Source organism: Peromyscus maniculatus, chromosome X, assembly GCF_049852395.1.
Source record: "Peromyscus maniculatus bairdii isolate BWxNUB_F1_BW_parent chromosome X, HU_Pman_BW_mat_3.1, whole genome shotgun sequence".
Classification (NCBI taxonomy): Eukaryota; Metazoa; Chordata; class Mammalia; order Rodentia; family Cricetidae; genus Peromyscus; species Peromyscus maniculatus.
In genome coordinates this window covers 24,683,693-24,704,138 of record NC_134875.1, presented here as the reverse complement: position 1 = coordinate 24,704,138, position 20,446 = coordinate 24,683,693, and the positions used below count along the sequence as shown (strand labels likewise).

At 38.9% G+C, this 20,446-nt stretch overlaps 1 long non-coding RNA gene across 1 annotated transcript; it reads left to right on the top strand.

Moving 5' to 3' along the window:
* The first annotated feature begins 1,592 nt into the window (after positions 1–1,592).
* Positions 1,593–10,262, top strand: LOC143270989 (uncharacterized). The gene is made up of 4 exons (XR_013048224.1): positions 1,593–8,370; positions 8,468–8,701; positions 8,798–9,031; positions 9,122–10,262. It is a non-coding gene; the product is annotated as an uncharacterized LOC143270989 (long non-coding RNA).
* Positions 10,263–20,446: the final 10,184 nt, after the last annotated feature.

Sequence of the window (20,446 nt, the reverse complement as noted above, 5' to 3'; positions counted from 1 at the left end):
CTTAAACATGTGGATGTCCATGAGCAGACATACAATGCTATTTCTACTATTTCTGGAAGCCACAATGATGCAAGGATTCTTTCTTGCCCATGTATCTGATGTTGATGTCTATCTGTCCTCCTACTGGAAATCATGTTGGTGGTATATCCATCATGAAGAAAGTTAATTTCTCTCATCTCAACTACAACAGTAAACTGTGTGGCTATTCATTCTATATTTTACCACCTGAAATACTGTGGACATAATACATCCCTATTGCTTCTGTTATCTATGTGGATGTCCATGATTGGAGGCACAATACCATTCCTACTCCTCCAGAAGCAATGTTGATGCTCATTATCTTCTTAACACTGGGTACCATATTCTTTTCTATGATCTCTCCTGCTACAATTCACTACTTTAAGGTAAGTGTTTGTTGTTGCCAATGTATAGAATGATGATTTTCAAGATTTAACCAGCTTTTGATTCACATTATTCATGCTGCCAACTGCCACCATGCTGATGTCATTGATCACTGCTGCAATTGCAAACCCTGTTGATATTAATGAATGGAGCTTGCATGAATTCCTATTAGTTCTGTAAGCCATGTCGCTGCATGTGGTCATTTTTACCATGGGATAACAGCTTGATTGCTATGAATTCTCCATCCCCTTAACACCTTATTTATGTAAGAGTTCTGTGTTGCCAAAATGAATAATGTAATTTTCAGGATTCGAAATGCTAACAGAAACTGGGATAATATCTTAAAACATGATGCTACCTCCAAACAATTTGAGTACATTAATTCTAGCTGAGTCTATTATAAATGTGCATGTACATGATTGGAACTACAATGTTATCTATTCCTATGCTTCTTGGAAGCAATGTTGATGCTCATGATATTCTTACCACTGGACACCATGCTGACTTCCCTGATTTCTCCTGCTTCAAGTGACCATGTTAAGGTAAGTGTACCTTTTTTGCAATATATAGAATGGTAATTACGGAGATTTAATGAACCTTTGGTGACGTAGCTGATACCTGTAATTCATGCTGCCACCTGCACCCATGATGATGTCATTGACTCCTGCTGCCTCTGTTAGCCTTGTTGATGTCTATGAAAGGACCTGATTAGAATTCCTAATTTTTCGCTAAGCCATGTTGATGCATTTGTTCCTTGTTACCATGTCATAACATCTTGATTGCCATGACTTCTCTGGACACTTTTGATCATATTGATGCATGTGTTCTGTGTTGCCAACATAAAGAATGTAAATTTCCAAGAACAAAAATACCAACAGAAACTAAGTTGACATTTGGAATAATTGTCACATCCAACCAAGATGAATTCATTTATCCCTTTCGCATCTGTTAAACATGCAGATGTCCATGAGAAGACATACCATGCTATTCCTACTATTTCTGGAAGGTATGTTGATGCCAGGATTCTTTCTTGCCCATGGATCTGATATTGATGTCCATATGTCCTCCTACCTGAGGCCATGTTGATGCAAGTGTTCTGTCTTTTCAACAAAAAAGAATGTTAATTTCCCTGGTTTCAACTCCTATATTATACTATGTGGCTATCCATTCAGCATTCTACCATTGAAACCTTTTGGATTTAATTGATCCCTGCTGCTTCCATTGCCCATATGGATGTCCATGATTGGAACGATAATGCTTTTCCTACTACATCTGGTAGCAGTGTTGATGCTCAATGTCCTGTAAACCACTGGACACCATGTCAATTTTCGTGATATCTGTTGCTACAGGTGATGATGTTAATGTAAGTGCTATTTGTTGCCAATGTATAGAATGAAAATTTCCAAGATTTAACCAAATTTTGTTAACTAGTTGATACACATAATTCATGCTGCCACCTGCAGTCATGCTGATGTCATTGATCACTGCTGCCTTTGCAAACTCCAGTGATATTAATGAATGGAGCTCCCCTTCATTCCTATTGGTTCTGTAAGCCTTGTTGATGCAGGTGGTCCTTTATACCATGAGTTAGTATCTTGATTGCCATAAATTCTCAAGCCCCTTATGGCCATATTAAGCAAGGGTTTCTGTTTGGCAATGTGTAGAATGGTAATCTTCAAGATTTAACAAGAATTGGCAACTAAGCAGATATAACTAATTCATGCTACCACCTTATACCATGCTGATGTCATTGACACCCTTTGCCACTGTTAACAATGTTGCTGTCTATGAATGTACCTCCAGTGTCTTCCTATTAGTTCTGTAAGCCATGTTGATGCATGTATTAATTATTACTGTGGGATAACACCTTGATTGCTTGAATTCTCCATCCCCTTATCACCATATTGATGGAAGTGTTCTGTGTTGCCCATACGAAAAAGTAATATCCAAGAGTTGAAATACTAACAGAAACTAAGTTAATATCCTGAATACATGCTGCTACCTCCAAACAAGTTGAGGTCTTTAAACTCGGATGAGTCTCTTAAACATATGAATGTCCATGATTGGAACTACAATGCTATTCCTACTCCTTCTGGAAGCAATGTTGATGAATATGAAGAATGTAATTTTCAAGATTGAAACACCAATAGAAACTACGATAGTATCCTAAAGACATGCTGCTACCTCCAAATAAGTTGAGGCTTTTAATCCCAGCTGAGTCTCTTAAACATGTGCATGTCCATGATTGGAACTACATTGCTATTCCTACTCCGTCTGGAGGCAATGTTAATGCTCATGATCTTCTAAAAACTGGACACCATGGTGACTTCCAAGATCTCTCCTGATATAAGTGACTGTATTAAGGTAAGTGTACATTGATGGCAATATATACAATGATAATTTCCATGATTTAATGAACTTTTGTTACCTAGACTAATATCTGTATTTCATGCTGCCACCTGTACCCATGCTGATGTCTTTGACTGCTGCTGCCTCTGTTAACCTTGTTGATGTCTCTGAAAGGGCCTGACAGGAATTCCTATTGTTTGTGTAAGCCATGTTGATGCATATGTTCCTTGTTACCGAGGGATTGCATCTTGATTGCCATGACCTTTCTGGCCCTATATGACCATATTAATGTAAGTGTTTTGTATTGCCAACATAAAGAATGTAAATTCCGAAAAACAAAAATACCAACAGAATCTAAGTTGATATCCGGAATACTTGCTGTAACCTCCAAACGATTTGAATTCATTCATCCTTGCTGCATCTTTTAACCATGTGAATATCTATGAGCAGATATATCATGCTATTCCTACTATTTCTGGAAGTCACATTGATGCCAGGGTTTTCCCTTGCCCATGGATCTGATATTGATGTCTGTTTGTCCTACTACCTGAGACCATATTGATGCAAGAGATCTATCTGTCTTTCCAACATGAAGAATGTTAATTTCCCTGATCTCAACTACCATAGTAAACTATGTGGCTATCCATTCTACAAGCTGCCACATGATACCTTGTGCATTTACGTGATTCCTGCTGCTTCCATTACCCATATGGATAACCATGATTGGAACTATAATGCTTTTCCTACTACTTCCGATAGCAGTGTTGATGCTCATGTTCTAATAAACCAACGGACACCATGGTAATTTCCATGATTTAACCAAGTTTGGTAACTGAGTTGGTACACATAATTCATACTACCACCTGCAGCCATGCTGATGTCATTGATCACTGATGCCTTTGCAAACCCTGCTGATATTAATGAATGGAGCTCCCATGCATTCCTATTGTTTCTGTAAGCCATGTTGATGCAGGTCTTCCTTTATAACATGGGTTAACATCTTGATTGCCTAAATTCTCTACCCCATTATGGCCATAATAGGCTAGGGTTCCTTTTTGGCAATGTGTAGAATGGTAATTTCCAAGATTTAACCAACTTTTGGTAACTAAGTTATTCATGCTGCCACCTGCAACCATGCTGATGTCATTGATCACTACTGCTTTTGCAAACCCTGCTGATATTAATGAATGGAGCACCCCTGCAATCCTATTGGTTTTATAAGCCATGTTGATGCAGGTGGTCCTTTATTACATGGGTTAACATCATCTTTGCCGTAAATTCACCAGCCCCTTATGACCATATTAAGGCATGTGTTCCTTTTTGACATTGTGTAAAATGGTAATTTCCAAGATTTAACTAGCATCAGTAACTAAGCAGATATCCATAATTCATGCTGCAACCTCCAAACATGCTGATGTCATTGATCCCTGTTGCCAATGTTAACCCTTTTGTTGTCTATGAATGTACCTCCAATGCATTCCTGTTGGTTCTGTGAGCCATGTTGATGCATGTGGTCCTTATTACCATGGGATAACACCTCCATTGCTTTCAATTCTCCATCCCCTTATCACCTTATTTGTGTAAGTATTCTGTGTTTCATATATAATGAATGTAATTTCCAAGAATTGATCTACTAACAGAAACTAAGTTAATATCCTGAATACATGATGTTACCTCCAAACAAGTTGAGGTCTTAAAATCCAGCTGTGTCTCTTAAACATGTGCATATCCATGGTTAGAAGGGCAATGCTATTCCTACTCCTTCCGGGAGCAATGTTGATGCTCATGACCTTACCACTGGACACCAGGTTGATTTCCATAATCTCTCCTGCTACAAGTTATTATGTAAGGTAAGTGTTCCTTTTTGGCAATATATAGAATGGTAATTCCCAAAATTTAATGAACCTTTGTTAACTTAGCTGATATCTGTTATTCATGCTGCGTCCTGCACCCATGCTGATGTCATTGACCTCTTCTTCCTCTTTTACCTTAATAATATTTATGAAACTACCTGTCTTAGTTTGCTATTGTTTTGCAAGCCATGTTGATGCATGTGGTCCCTGTTACCATGGGATAACAACTTGATTGCCATTACCTCTCTGGCTAGTTATGACCATAATAATGAAAATGTTCTGTGTTGCCATCATAAAGAATGTAAATTTCTAAGAACAAAAATACCAACTGAAACTATGTTGATATCTGGAATACTTGCAGTCACCTCCAAACAATTTGAATTCATTCATCCCTACTGAATCCTTTAAACATTAATGTCTGTGACCAGACATATCATGCTTTTCCTACTATTTCTAGAAGCATATTGATGCCAGGGTTCTTTTCTGGTCCATGGATCTGATGTTGATGTCCATCAGTCCGGATACTTGAGACCATGTTCTGTCTTTCCATCACGAAGAAAGTTAATTTTCCTGCTCTCAACTACCAAAGTAAATTATGTGGCTGTCCTTTCAACATGCTGCCACTTGTACCTGGTGGATTTACTTGATCCCTGCCCCTTCTTTTACACATATGGATATCCATTTTTAGATCTATAATGCTTTTCCTACTTCTTCTGGTAGCAGTGTTGAGGCTCATGCTTTTGTAAACAAATTGACACCATGTTGGTTTCCATGATCTCTCCTGATACAGGTAATTATGTTAATATAGTGTTCCCTATTGCCAATGTATAGAAAGGTAATTTCCAAGATTTAACCAACTTTTGGTAACTAGTTGATCACATTATTCATGCTGTCACCTGCAGCCATGCTGATGTTATTGATCACTGATGCCTTTGCAAACCCTGTTGATATTAATGAATGGAGCTCCCCTGTATTCCTATTGGTTTTGTAAACCACGTTGTTGCAGGTGGTCTTTTTTACCATGGGCTAACATCTTGATTGCCATAAATTCTCTAGTCCCTTATGACCATATTAATGCAAGTGTTCCTTTTTGGCAATGTGTAGAATGGTAATTTCCATGTTATATCAAGCATTGGTAAATAAACAAATATCCATATTTCATGCTGCCACATCCTACCATGGTGACCTCATTGATCCCTTTTGCCACTGTTAACCCTGTTGATGTCTTTGAATGTACCTGTAATGCACTTGTTGTTTCTGTAAGCCATGTTGAAGCATGTCTTTATTACCATGGGAAAACACCTTGATTGCTTTCAATTCTCCATCACCTTATCACCTTATTTATGTAAGTGTTCCTTTACCCATATGAAGAATGTAATTTCTAAGAAACGATATACTAACAGAAACTAAGTTAATATCCTGAATACATGCTGCTACGTCCAAACAATTTGAGGTCTTTAATCTCAGCCTAGTCTCTTAATTATGTTCATGTCCATGATTGCAACTATAATGCTATTCCTACTCCTTCTGGAATCAAAGTTGATGCTCGTGTCTTCCTACCACTGTGATCTTTCCTCCTACATGTTACCATGCTAATGTAAGTGTTAGTTTGGGCAACATATTGAATGGTCATTGCTAAAATTTAATGAACCTTTGTTACTTAGCTGGTGTCTGTAATTCATGTTTACACCTGTACTCGTGCTGATGTCATTGACACCTGCTGCCTCTGTTTACCTTGTTGAAGTGTATGAAAGGACCTGCCAGGCATTCCTTTGGTTCTGTATGCCATGTTGGTGCATGTGGTCCTTGTTTTAATGGGATAACATGTTGATTGCCATGACCTCTCTGGCGCCTTATGGCCATATTAAGGTAAGTGTACAATTTGCCAACATGAGGAATGTAAATTTTCATGATCTGAAATAACAACTGAAGGTAAGTTGATATCCAGAATTCTTGCTGCTACCTCCATATAAATTGAATTCATTTATCCCTGCTGCATCTGGTAAACATGTGGATGTCTACGATCCATTGTCTTATGGAATGTCTGGCATTACTAAAAGCCATGTGGATGCCTGTGGTCCTTCTTGCCAGTATATTCCATATAGATTTCCTTGAACTCTTGCCACCTGTGACAATGCTAACGTTAAGTGTTCTGTGTTCTCAATGTGAAGAACATTAATTTCCAAGAATTTAACCACCAACTGAAATTATGTTGATATACAGAATACATGGTGCCACCTCCAAACATGTTGAAGTCATTGATCCCTTCTGCCTCTGTTGGACATATTGGTGTTTATGATTCTAATTGTGATATTCCTAGTACATTTGAAATCCATGATGATGCCCATCATATTTGTACCAGTGGATACCATATTGTTTTTTGTGATCTCTCCTGCTATCTTTACCTTGTTAAATTAAATGTTCGCATACCAACATGAAGAATATTAAGTTCCAAGATTTAACCATTGAAATGTTAAGTTCCAATATTTCACTAATCTCGGAAACTAATTTTATATCTATAATTCTTGCTGTCATCTGAATCAATGGTCATTTTATTGATCCCTCTTGTCTCTGTTAACCATGTTGATGCCTATGATTAGAACTTCCATGCTATTCTTATTCCTTCTGGAAGCCATGTTGATTCCCCTGCTCCTTGTTATCTCTAGATAACGTCTTGATATTGGTGACCTGTGTGGTCAATTATGACCATATTAAGATAAATTTTCTTTTATTCCAACATGAACAAAGCAATTTTCCAAGAATTCACATAATCTAAGTTAATATCCATAATTCATGCTGCTGTCAATAAACATGTTGATGCCATTTTTTCCTGCTCCCTCTTAATGGTTTTGATGTCCATGGTCAAACATTCCATGGTATTCCTACTATTTCTGGGAGGCATGTTAGTGCCTGTGGTTCTCCTTGCTTCTCAATATGAAGTTTATATCTATCTTTCCTGCCATTGTTTTGTGAATGAGAAAAAATGTTAATTTTCAAGATTTAATGTGCAGTCTGAAAAAAAGTTGATATCTATGATTCATGGTGCCACATGCAACCATTTTGATGTCAATGATCCTACTCTGTTAATCAAATTGGTGTCTAACATAGGACATCATGCTATTCCTGCTTCTTCTGGAAGCCATGTAGATGCCTGTGGTCCTTCTTAACCACTACATACATTGTTGATGTCCAATAACTCTCCTGCCCCTTGTGACTGCATTAAAATATTGTTCTGTGTTAACAACATGCAGAATGTTAAATTGCAAGATTTAACCCACCATCCAAATGTAAGATGAAATCCATAATTCATGATGCCACCTGAAACCATGCTGATGCCATTGTTCCCATGTGCCTCTGTTAACCAAATTGATGTCCATTATTAAATGACATACCATGCTCTTCCTACTATTTCTGGAAGGCTTGTTGATGCTTGTGGTCTTGTAGATATGACATTGATGTCCTTATCCATGGAGATATTCTTCTACCAGAGACCCTATTGATTCAAGAGTTTTGTGCTGCCAACGTGATGAATGTTAATTGCCATGATCTCAGCTACCATCTGAAACTGGTGATATTTACATGCTACCACCTGCAACCTTGTTGATGATATGGATACCTACTGTTCTCTTTATCATGTTCATGAGCTTTCCTATGCTATTCCTATTGGTTTGAAGTCCATCTTGATGCCTTATGTTACGTTTTGCTCCTGGATAAGGTGTTGATGTTGATGTCCATGTTCTGTCCTGCCACCTGAGACCACATTGAGGTAAGTATTCTGTGCTGCCCACATGAATAATGTTGATTTCCTTGATCCCACATGCCATCCAGAACTAATTTAATACTCCTGATGCATGCCACTGCAGGAAATCATGTTGATGTCACTGTTCTTTGCTGCATCTTCTAACCATGTTGATGTTCATCATCCAACCTACTGTCCAAACTTTGTTGATGTTACTGATCTATGTTGTAGCTGTCAACCATGTTGAGGTTAATGAACTTTGCTACCAGATGTAACATATTGATGTCTGCAGTGTACAGTGTCATCAGAAACAGTGTTGAAGTCATTCATCCATACTGCTTCCTTAGACCCAGTTCAAGTAAGTTTCCTGTGTCCCTCATGTGTACAATATTGACTTCCATGATCTTTCTGCCACCTGAAACTAAGTTGATATCCATGATCTATACTGACACAGGCAACCATGTTGATGTGAGTGATTCTCGCTGCCTCTCTTAACCTTGCTGATGTCCATGATTCGACCTGTCATCTGAAACTTTGTTGATGTCACTGATCTTTGCTGTTGCTGTAAATCAGGTTTATACTACTGAAACTTCCTACCACTTGTAACCATACTGCTGTCTCTAGTCTGGTATAATCTGTGACAATTCTGAAATCTATGGTATATACTACCACCTGAGACCCACTTCAGGTAAGTGTCCTGTGTTGACACTGTATACAATGTTGAATTCTGTGATTGTCTGCCACCTGAAACTAAGTTGATGTTTATGATCTGCCACAGGAAACCAACCATGTTGATGTCACTGATCTTTGTTCCCTGTTTTGACCAAGTGGATGTCCATTATCTGACTTAACATCTGAAATTATGTTGATGTCACTCATTCATGTTGCCACTGATAACCATGTTTATGGCCATAATCTTCGTTGGAATCTTAGACCTTGTGAATGTCCATTGTCCGTGTTGCCACCTGAGTCCATGATGATGACCATGATGATTTTAGTCTGTTCTGCTCTCAGCCATAATGTCGATGTCTCTGATTGGTGTTGCTACTGGGGACTAGGTCAATATGAATTATCTAAGCTGCCAACAGAAACTATTTTGATATCATTAAGCTATCCTTGTACTGGAGACCACGTTGAAATCTTTGTCCTTGATGCCACCCAAAACTATGTTTATGTTCATGCTCTGGGCTGCATGCTGAAGAACAGTTGGATATCCATGACCCCGCTGCTGATGGAGACTGTGTTGATGTCTGTGGTCAGTATTGCCACAAGAAAGCATCCTGATAGTGATCTGTGATGCCTCCCTCATACACGTTATGTTGGTGATCTATGTTGATGTCCTGGACCAGATGAATGGCAGTTATTCAAGCTGTCAGCAGAAATCTTGTGGAACATGATCTGTGCTGCTCTTGGAAACCTTGTAGAAGTCTATGATTCATTCTGCTGCTGGAAACCATGTGGAAGTCCTTGATCTCTAGTGCCACTGCTTTCTATGGGCAAATAACTTCTTTTGCAGTAGTATCAATGACTGTAGAATCATAACTGAAATTCAGACAGACACTGAAGGATTCTGTGCCACCATCACACCCCATAAGAAAATCTAGACAGGATCTTATTGGAGAGTTTTTGAAAGTTGTAATAAAAATACTTAACTGTAGGTCTTCACAGTTGATGGCTTCAGGCAGGGGTTGGGAAAGAACTCCTTTTTAGAGGGCTGGCTACTGCAAGTTTGCCCATGCTCCAATGAGTATAAGGAGAACACCAATTGGACTTGTTATATTGTATTTTTTCTATTCTGGGGGAGGATGCCACAAGGGTGAGAGGGTGGACCTGGGAGGAATGGGAATCAAGTGTGATTGAGGTATGTTGTATGATATTCTCAAATGATTAATAAAATATTAAGTTGGGAAAATAAAAAAGTGTGAAATAGTATGTGTTTTAAAATTGGCCTACAACTGATTGCTTATTTTAACTATATGAGTTGAACCATAGCCTAACTATCATAGCCATTTTTCTGGGGATGTAAAGAGACACCATGTTCAACGCGATTATTACAAGAGAAAGCATTTAATCTGGGGCTTGTTTTCAGTGTCAGAGATTAAGGCCATTATCATCATGGCGGGAAACATGCTGGCATGCCGGCAGACTCTGGAGCAGTAGTTGAAAACTATATCCTGATCCATAGGCAGAGATAAAAAAAGAATTTGAACTTGGCATGGGCTTTTGAACCCTCACTGCCCACTCCCAGTGACACATTTCCTCCTACAAGGCCCCACTTCCTAATTCAAGCATACAAGTATATGAGCCTATGGAGGCTGTTCTTATTCAAAGCACCAAATTATCTGAGAGTAACTTTTAAAATGTGTCTTATACTTTCAAGAGCTTATACATTTAGACAATATATTTTTATTTTATCCATTGACCATTTCTTTTCTTCAACTCCCTGTAGAGGTCCCAGTCTGTCATCTTCTCAACTTCATGCATTCTCTTTTTTTTATTAATAACCCTCTGAGTCCACTTAGTGTTGCCCATGTGTCCATGTGTCTGAGTCCACCTACTGGAGCATGGACAACCTAACAGAGGCCATTTCTCCAAAAGAAGTGACTTTCCCTTTCTCAGAAGCCATCAGTTACTCATAGCCCCTCCAGTGGTGTGCCATCCTTCTCAATTCATGTCAGAACTTTGAAGAGTTTGATCTTGAGTAGGTAGACAAAGTGCCTCTGTGGTGGGTTATGAATCTCTTTTGTATGTATTCAAGAGTTCTGAATATAGTTTATATGGCAGTTCTGTTTTTATATTTTTGAGAAACCTTCACATTGATTTCCACAGCAGCTACACCAGGTTGCACTCCCACAACATGTAAATATTCCCCTTTCATTACATCCACACCTTGATCTATCTATCTATCTATCTATCTATCTATCTATCTATCTATCTATCTATCTATCTATCTAAATAAATAAATAAATAAATAAATTCTGAGTGAGGTAAGATGAAATCTCAAAATTTATTTTTATGCATCTTAAATAATATATTTTTATATTTATATTAGTTTACTTTAAATAATATATAATTACTTCACTTCACCCTCCCTTCTCTTCCAATACCCCACATCCTCTCTAATTGATGGTATCTTTTTCTTTATTATTGTTACATATAAATGTGCATGTATTTATAATTATAACCTGATGAGTCAATTTTTTTTAATCTCATGGCTGACCACTTTGTACTGAGTAATCATTTAGGGGTCTCATTTCTTGACATGTAAATCTTCCTTCTCTCAGCAGTCATTAGTTGCCTATAGTTCTTTTCTAGGGGGGAACCCTGTTCTATTTCCCTCTTACCATCATGCCCAGGGCTTATTTAGGCATCAGTACTGTTGTTATATCATGGGTATAGCTTCCTTTTCATTTTTTTTTTTGCTTCAAACTGTATGGCTGTGGAAGGCTTCTTGCTATCTCTTCTTATAGCTTAAATTAGTCCATTTCCATGTGGAACTAGGCGAACTCTCCTCCACTGCTGGTGGGAATGCAAGCTTGTACATCCACTTTGGAAATCAATATGGCGCTTTCTTAGAAAATTGGGAATCAATCTCCCCCAAGATCCAGCTATACCACTCCTGGGCATATACCAAAGAAATGCTCAATCATACCACAAGAGCACTTGCTCAGCTATGTTCATATCAGCATTGTTTGTAATAGCCAAAACCTGGAAACAACCTAGATGCCCTTCAACTGAAGAATGGATAAATAAATTGTGGCACATATACACAATGGAATACCACTCAGCAGAGAAAAACAATGACATCATATGGTTTGCAGGCAAATGGATGGATCTAGAAAAATCATCCTGAGTGAGGTAACCCAGACTCAGAAAGACAAATATGGTATGTACTCACTCATAGGAAGATGCTAGATGTGGAACAAGGATGACTGGACTGCTACTCACATCACCAGTGAAGCTACCTGGAAAACAGTACCCCAAAGAAAGACACGGAGAAATGGACGAGATCTACATGAACAGCCTGGTCATGAGTGGGAACAATGAAGGGCGACGGTCGAGGGAAAGAGAGTGGGAGATCCTAGCTGGATCAAGAAAAGAGAGGGAGAACAAGGAATAGGAGACCATGGTAAAGGAAGACCACATGAGAAGGGGAGGAAGCAGAGAGCTAGGGAGGCCCACGGAGATCCACAAAGATACCCCTGCAAAAGACTGCTGGCAATGGTCGAGAGACAGCAGGAACTGACCTACTCTGGTGATGGGATGGCCAGACACCCTGATAGTTGTGCCATAAACCCCATCCAAGGACTGAGGAATCTGGATGCAGACATCCACGGCTGGGCCCCTGGTGGAGCACTGGGAGTCTAATTAGTGAAAAAGAAGAGGGTTTATATGAGCGAGAATTGTTGAAGCCAAGGTTGGATAAAGCACAGGGACAAATAACCAAATGAATGGAAGCACAGGATCTATGAACCAAAGGCTGATGGGCCCCCAACTGGATCAGGCCCCCTGAACGGGTGAGACAGTCATTTGGCTTGATCTGTTTGGGAGGCAGCTGTGCATTGGTGCCAGGTCCTGGGCTCGTTGCATGAGTTGGCTGTTTGAATCCTGGGACTTATGCAGAGACACTTGGCTCGGTCTGGGAGGGGGGAATGGACCTGCCTGGACTGAGTCTACCAGGTCAACCCCGGTCCTCGGGGGAGACCTTGATCTGGAGGAGGTGGGAATGGGGGGTGGGCTGGGGGGAGGGGTGGGCGAGAGGGGGAGAACAGGGGATTCTGTGGCTATTATGTTGAACTGAATGGAGTTGTAAAATTAGAAAAAAAAAATTAGTCCATTTCCACAAATCTATGCCCTGCCATTTGGCTCGTGGCTTACTGTCACTTTCACATGCTGCTTGTCCTGGCGGGTGGCTGGCAGTTTGTCCTTCTGCCTTCCTGTTCTGTTATTTCTCCTCTCTGTTAGTCCTGCCTATACTTCCTGCATAGTCACGACCAATCAGGTTTTATTTGTTTATTTATTTGTTTGTTTGTTTGTTTGTTTGTTTTAAAGAGGAAGCCGAGAGGTCAGTGCTCAGAGCTAAAATCTTACCCTTCCTCCTGTGAGCTCCTAGCTTCCCGAAAGAGACCTATTTCCTGTATGTAAGTCTTTTCATAGTCTTTTGTTCTGTCTTCACATTGGTTGTAAACCCAAACACATGACTGCCTCGTCACTGTCTGTTGTACAGCCCCCCAGGTCTTAAAGGCATATGTCTCCAATGCTGGCTGTATCCCTGAACACACAGAGATCTACCTAGCTCTTCTACCAAGTGCTGGGATTAAAGGCGTGTGCCACCACCACTACCACACTCTTGCTATGGCTCTAATAGCTCTGACCCCAGGGCAACTTTATTTATTAACATACAATCAAAATCACATTTCAGTACAATTAGAATACCACCATATTTCCCCTTTTCTCTTTTAATAAAAAGAAAAAAAGCAAAAGGTTATAACTAACATAAGAAAAACTATATACAAAAGTACAATAACTATATACAATATATACAAGTAATAAACACCTAAACAATGTCTAGTCCATTTGTATTGGACAAATCAGAGAAAATAATTCCATTATCTATCCTATTTTGGTAAGTCAAAAATGTATCTTATTCACTTTCTATCCTAATTAATTTATAACTATAACTAACTAATCTTCAACTATAACTAACTAATCTTCAATTCCCTCAGAGTTCCAAGAAGGAACTTGTAGTCATATTAGATATGTTTTAAACATTGAGCAGATATATTTTAGACAGGTCATCTTCAAACCCTTCAGAGATCTACAGAATGTGGCATTTAAAATGTTTTATTAACTTTGAATTTTTTCTTTTTTGAGACATGTCGGCACCTGGCAGTACCAATCTACTTCAGAGAAAATATGGGCATTGAAGAAATTGCATATGGAGTTAATTTCATTGTGGCAAAAGTTGGCCACTGGACAACAAAGTATCCTCGAATCAATAGGACAAAATGGACAGGCAGAACACGAAACAAAGGACTACTGATTCTTGCCAAAACAAGTGTGTTTATGGCTTTATCAAAAGGCATCTTCTGAGGCCAGGACAATGTGGCCCCATCCCTGAAGTGGCCTTCGCAATCTGGAAAAGGTACAGTGCCCGTTTCTTCGAAGGCAGCTTAACAGGCAGAGGGCGGATGGCTTCTGTTATGCAATGGAACAGCAGCTGAAAGCTCACGCCTCTCAATAGTAGACTGGCATTTAATAGAGGGATGTGGAGAAGAAGGGGATGCTGAGAAGAAGCCCTATATACACAGCCAAGAAGAATGCACAGCTGAATTCAAAAACTGTCAACAATTTCAAGAATTTAAAATACTGAATCATGACATGATACTAGTGGAATTCAGGTGTTTCTGGTACATGGACTGCTCTCACTCAATGTGAGGTTGAACTGTGGACCTTGTGTATATCCTACTTCACAAATGAGTCTGTCAGATACGCTAAGCCTACAGGCTGTAGATGATGTGACAACACTGTGGAGAAACCTCAGGTGACTGTCCAGGCAGATGGCTGTTCCTGTAAACTCACATTTTTTTTGGAAGTTGCTTGCATGCACTTCCTGTTTTTATTTTTGTTAGGTAATATTATTTCCTTTTCATTTTTAATAGACACAATCCCATAGTAGAATTTCTTGTCCTCTGGCTCTTAAAATACTTCTGTTTCTTCTGTGATGTTTCCTGAATCCAATGTCAGGAGTTGTGTTATGTTGTAGATGTATTCTTTGGGCTTTGGCTCCTGACATTTTGTTTATCTCTCCAGCATTACTTTTTCTTGTCATGGCCTTTGTTTCATTCATTTGCTACACAAAGAAGTTTCTCTGATGAGTGCTGAGAGCTCCATTTATCTATAGGTATAAAGGTAAGATTTAGAATGCAATTTGGAATTATATACCACCCCTGGTAAAGTGGTGTTAGTATTTAATCTAAGATACATGATCTCACTACCTCTGTGTATTTGGCTAGATTTCTAGTACTAGTAAACACTTTCAGTATTCTCCCCCTGCAACCTACCCTCAAGCTGATCCCTTATGTTCCAATCACCACCCACCTCCAGTGCACCCATGAAAACTCTTCTATTTCTCCTTACCAGGGATATCCATGTGTCATCCCTTGGGCAATCCTTGTTACCTAGCCTCTTTGGATTTATGGATGGTAGCATGGTTGTCCTTAGTTATAACTAATATCCACTTGTGAGCGAGTACATACCATGTTTGTCTTTCTGTGTCTGGGTTACCTCACTCGGGATTTTTTTTTTCTAGTTCCATTCTTTTGCTGAAAATTTCATGATGTTGTTGTATTTAACAGCTGAGTAATACTTCCTTCTGCAGGTGTATCATATTTTCTTTAGCCATTCTTTGGTTGAGAGCCATTAGGTTGTTTCCATGTTCTGACTACTATAAACAAAGATGCTATGAACATAATAGAGCAACTGTCTTTATGGTATGATTTGGTATAGTTTGGGTATATGCCCAAGAGTGGAATAGCTGGGTCTTGAGGTAGTTTGATTCCCAATTTTCTGAGAAACTGTCATGTTGATTGCCAAAGTGGCTGTACAAGATTGCATTCCCACCAGCAATGGAATAGTGTTCCCCTTGATCTACTTCATCTGCAACATACGCTGTGATTTATATTTTTGATATTAGCCATTCTGACTGGTGTAGTTGGAATCTCAGAGTCATTTTAACTTTAAGTTCCCTGATGGCTAAGGATGTTGAACATTTCAGTGTTTCTCTGCAATTTGAGATTCATCTTTTGTTAATTCTGTTTAGGTCTGTACTCCATTTTTCATTTGGTTTATTTGGTTATATGATGTTTAGTTTTCTGAAGTTCTTTATTTATTTTAGAGATCAGGCATCTGTCAGATGTTAGATTGGTAAAGATTTTTTCCCATTTGGTTAGCTACCATTTGTCCTACTGACTGTTTTTTTGCCTTAGAAAAATGTTTCAGCTTCATGCTGTTCCATTTATTAAATCTTCATCTCAGTGTCTGTGCTACTGGTGTTCTTTCTATTCAGGAAATTTTCTCCTCTGCTAGTTCATTCAAAGCTAATTCACACTTACTTTTTTTTTTTTTATCAAGGTTAGCGTATCTGGATTAACATTGAGGTCTTTGATCCACTTAGACTTGAGTTTCGTGTGTGGTGACAAATATGGATCTATTTGCATTCTTCTACCTGCTGACCTACACTTGTGCCAGCACCATTTTTTTGAAGATACTTTCTCTTTTTGATCGTATAATTTTGATTTCTTTGTAAAAATAGCAGGTATCCATATGTGTGTGGATTTATGTCTGCATTGTCATTTCAATTCTTTTGACCCACCTGGACGTTTTTATGCTACTACCATGCTGTTTTTAGTACTATAGCTCTGTAGTAGAGCTTGAGATCAGGGATGGGGATACCTCTGGAAGTTCTTTTGCTGTCCAGCATTGTTTTAGATGTCCTTGAATTTTTGTTTTTCCAGGTGAAGTTAAGTATTATTCTTTCAAGTTCTGTAAAGATTTTTGTTGGAATTTTGGTGGGAATTGAGTTTAATCTATAGATTGTTTTTGGTAAGATGGTCATTTTAACTTTGTTAATGTTACAGAACCATGAGCCCAGGAGATCTTTCCAACTTCTGATATCTTCTCCAATTTCCATCTTCAAAGATTTGAAGTTCTTGTCATATAGGTCGTTAACTGTCTTGGTTAGAGTTACCATAATATATTTATATTGTTTGTGGCTGCTGTAAATTGTGTTGTTTCTCTGATTTCTTTCTCAGGCTTTTTATCATTTGTATATAAGATGGTTACTGATATTTTTTAGTTATCTTGTATGAAATGATGTGTTTATCAGCGTAAACATTACCTAGTAGAATTTTTATGGTTGCTTATGTATAGTATCTTGCCTGCCTATTGTTCTCTTGCCATGGGAAACTTCCCTTCTGCCATCAGGGATCCCCAACTCAGAGCTCTTAAAAGCTTTGCTTCTGACCAGGGATATAAGAGGTAAAACTTCTCATTTAGAAAATATTTTGAATGAGGCTTCTGTTATCACACCCTGGATATCACCTGAAAACATTTGGGACCAATCATTATGGATACAGGTCCTCTTTTTAACTAGGAAATGGGAAATGCAGGAAGGGAAAAACCCCCGGGTTGCCTTTGTCCCATTTCTTTTGGGAATCATAGCATGTATAAAATCAGGCACTACAGAGTAGCCAAATTTGATATTGGGGGCTACAGGAGGCCCCTGCTGGCATTTCCCAATGACAAACAGTTACCTGTCTGTCTCTTGTTGATCTTAATTCATTAGTCCAATGATATCCTTTGCCACACATTCCACATATTTCAGAAGACTGGAGACTTCTGTTTGGATTGTCTCTAGAAAAAACATTGTTCTATAGTCAGAAGTTTTTCTGTATACCACCTGGCCCACAGTCAGGACATACCTCTCACCCACAGTCCCACAGCCTTTTATAAAATAATCACACAGAGGCTTAATATTATTTATAACTGCTTGGCCATTTGCTCAGGCTTATTACTGACCAGTTATTACACTTAAATTAACCCATAATTCTTATCTATGTTTACTTGTGTGGCTTGGTACCTTTTTTTCAGTTCTGCCTTCACATCTTGCTTCCTCTGTGTCTGGATGGTGGCTTTTGACTCAACCTTCCTCTTCCCAGAGTTCTCCTTGTCTGCTTATCCTGCCTATACTTCCTGCCTGGCTACTGGCCAATCAGCATGTTATTTATCATCAAATCAGAGCAACACATTCACAGCATATAAGCAACATCACCCATCACTGTTCCTAGGAACCTCTTGCCTACAATCCCTTTTCAAATGACCTTGTTTACCACAATGAAAACATCTGACATTTAAGCTTTCTTAAAATTTCTAAAAAATTCTTGATCAAAGCAGCATCATAAGTGTAACATCCAATATCAGATTTCAGATCCATTCATCAATGGGTGTTGATCTTGCCTTTAAAGGCCTACTTACTTACCCTTTTGCATTCTGAAATACCATTTTGAAAATCCAGAGATTCAATTGATATTTGCCTAAAACTGTATCTAATAACATTCTATTTAAGCTGAAGTCAATTTTTGTAAAGAATCAGTGAAGTCTTCTTTTGGAACTTATATAATTTTAGTAAATGACTCAGTCATTTCCTGATTCTTCAACACTGTCCTATGCATTCAAAGCTGCTATAGGGCATAGAACCAAGGTGTGCTCATCAAATGTAGACTGCCTTTGCAAATCAGCATTCTAGCCCTCAAAGAGAAGATGGTCTTGGGAAATTTCAATACCTTTAGACCTATTTCCTTGTCCTATGATGCTAGCTTCCTATCTCTACCATGTTTTCCATTGTAACTGAGGACCAGCTTCCAATATTTCTTAGCTAATGCTTTTCAGTCTTGTGGAATAATTCTTTTCCAAGTTGCCCATGAGTTTTCCAACTGCTTGACCAGTGCATACCTTATGAAACAAAAGCTTCCTAAAATTTCTTCAAATCTAACATTTTTACAGTATCCCAATTTACTTCTTGTAGACAAATTTCTAAATGGTCTTATTAAATAAAAAAACATGGAGTCAAATATAGGTGTGAATGCCTTAGAGATCAGGGAAATAGGAATAGCCACCAGCTAACCTTAATTTATCAGCTCTGTAACTTCTAAATATGAGCTACTTCTTATCTCACTCACACCTTTATTTCCTTGCTGTTCTGCCCTCTCATTGGCTATCTTAGCCCAGCTACCTCACTTCCTTGTCACTGTCTGTCTGTACAGACCTCCAGGTCTCTATGTTTGGTACTGGGATTAAAGGTGAGTGTCACCACACTTGACTGTCTTTCCTAGTATGGCCTTGAACACACAGTATCCTTGTCTGCTAAATGATTGGATTAAGGGTGTGGGCTACCACTGACTGACTTCTATGTTTACTTAAGATGGCTTACAATTTCCTCTGTTCTCATAGGCAAACTTGATTAAAGCACAAATAAAGTATCACCACAACTTCTGCATAACCTTGGGAGTGCCTATCTTTGGTGATCATTCTTCTATGATAACTGAATAAATTGAAGTTGGGCTTCTAATAACCCTGGGCCACTCCTCTTAGGTTTCATAATGCAATGGTGCAGAAGGTTCTTGTCTAAATTCCTTAGTCTGTATCTGAGTATTTTCTTTTTTTCATTAGGAGGTCATTCTAATGCTTGTATCTTTTCAATCCTAAGTCCTCTAAGGTTTGGATCTTATCACTCCAATTTTTCCTTATCAGTAGTATATCTTTCTAAAGCTTGTATCTTATAAATAGCATGACTTTGTATCTTATCAGTCAAATTATCATATGTGGCAAAGTTATCAAACCACTTCTTTAAGGATAAAATATGAATTACCAGACTGATAATAATTATGACTAATATTATGTCAATCCCAAGTAAGTTGTTTATCCCCTCACTTATTTTTTCCATTTGCAAGCCATCCAAAGTATCCCTAAACAGGGCACTAACTACCATCCTTGTGACATTTCTAATTCTTAACATGGGATATATTTTGTTCCTTTAAAATCTATTTTTTAAACCTAATTCCCTGTTTAAAACTTCCCAAGTATCTTTCAAGATCTTATCATGCTGACCACATGGGAAGAGATGTGTGGGAATAAGCAGCTACAGTGACGATGTTCAACTGTGCCTGCATGGAGGGCAGGTATGACAGGGACCACTGTGGCTACTCAGGCATAAAGCAGGGAATAGGGTGAGTTTTCTAAAGAACTAACATATGCAAACTGGTAGGGGAAATTTGTTTGGCTTGGCTTGGGATTGGATCACCCTTTCTGTCACTAGCTGTGGCTAACTGTTGCTGCTCAGCATGGCTGGGTAGAGGACACTGGCAGTCATGGCTGGGCCCCCTCGGCAGCTCGTGGCGGTGGCGGCAGCAGCAGCAAGAGACTGAGTGCTGTGCAGGTTTCAAGATAGCTGAGCTACCGTGGGTTGGTGTTTCCAGGATGAGGTCTGGGGGTTACCCACATAGAGGGAAGTGAGGGCATGGGCCAGCAGCAGGGCAGCTTGCCT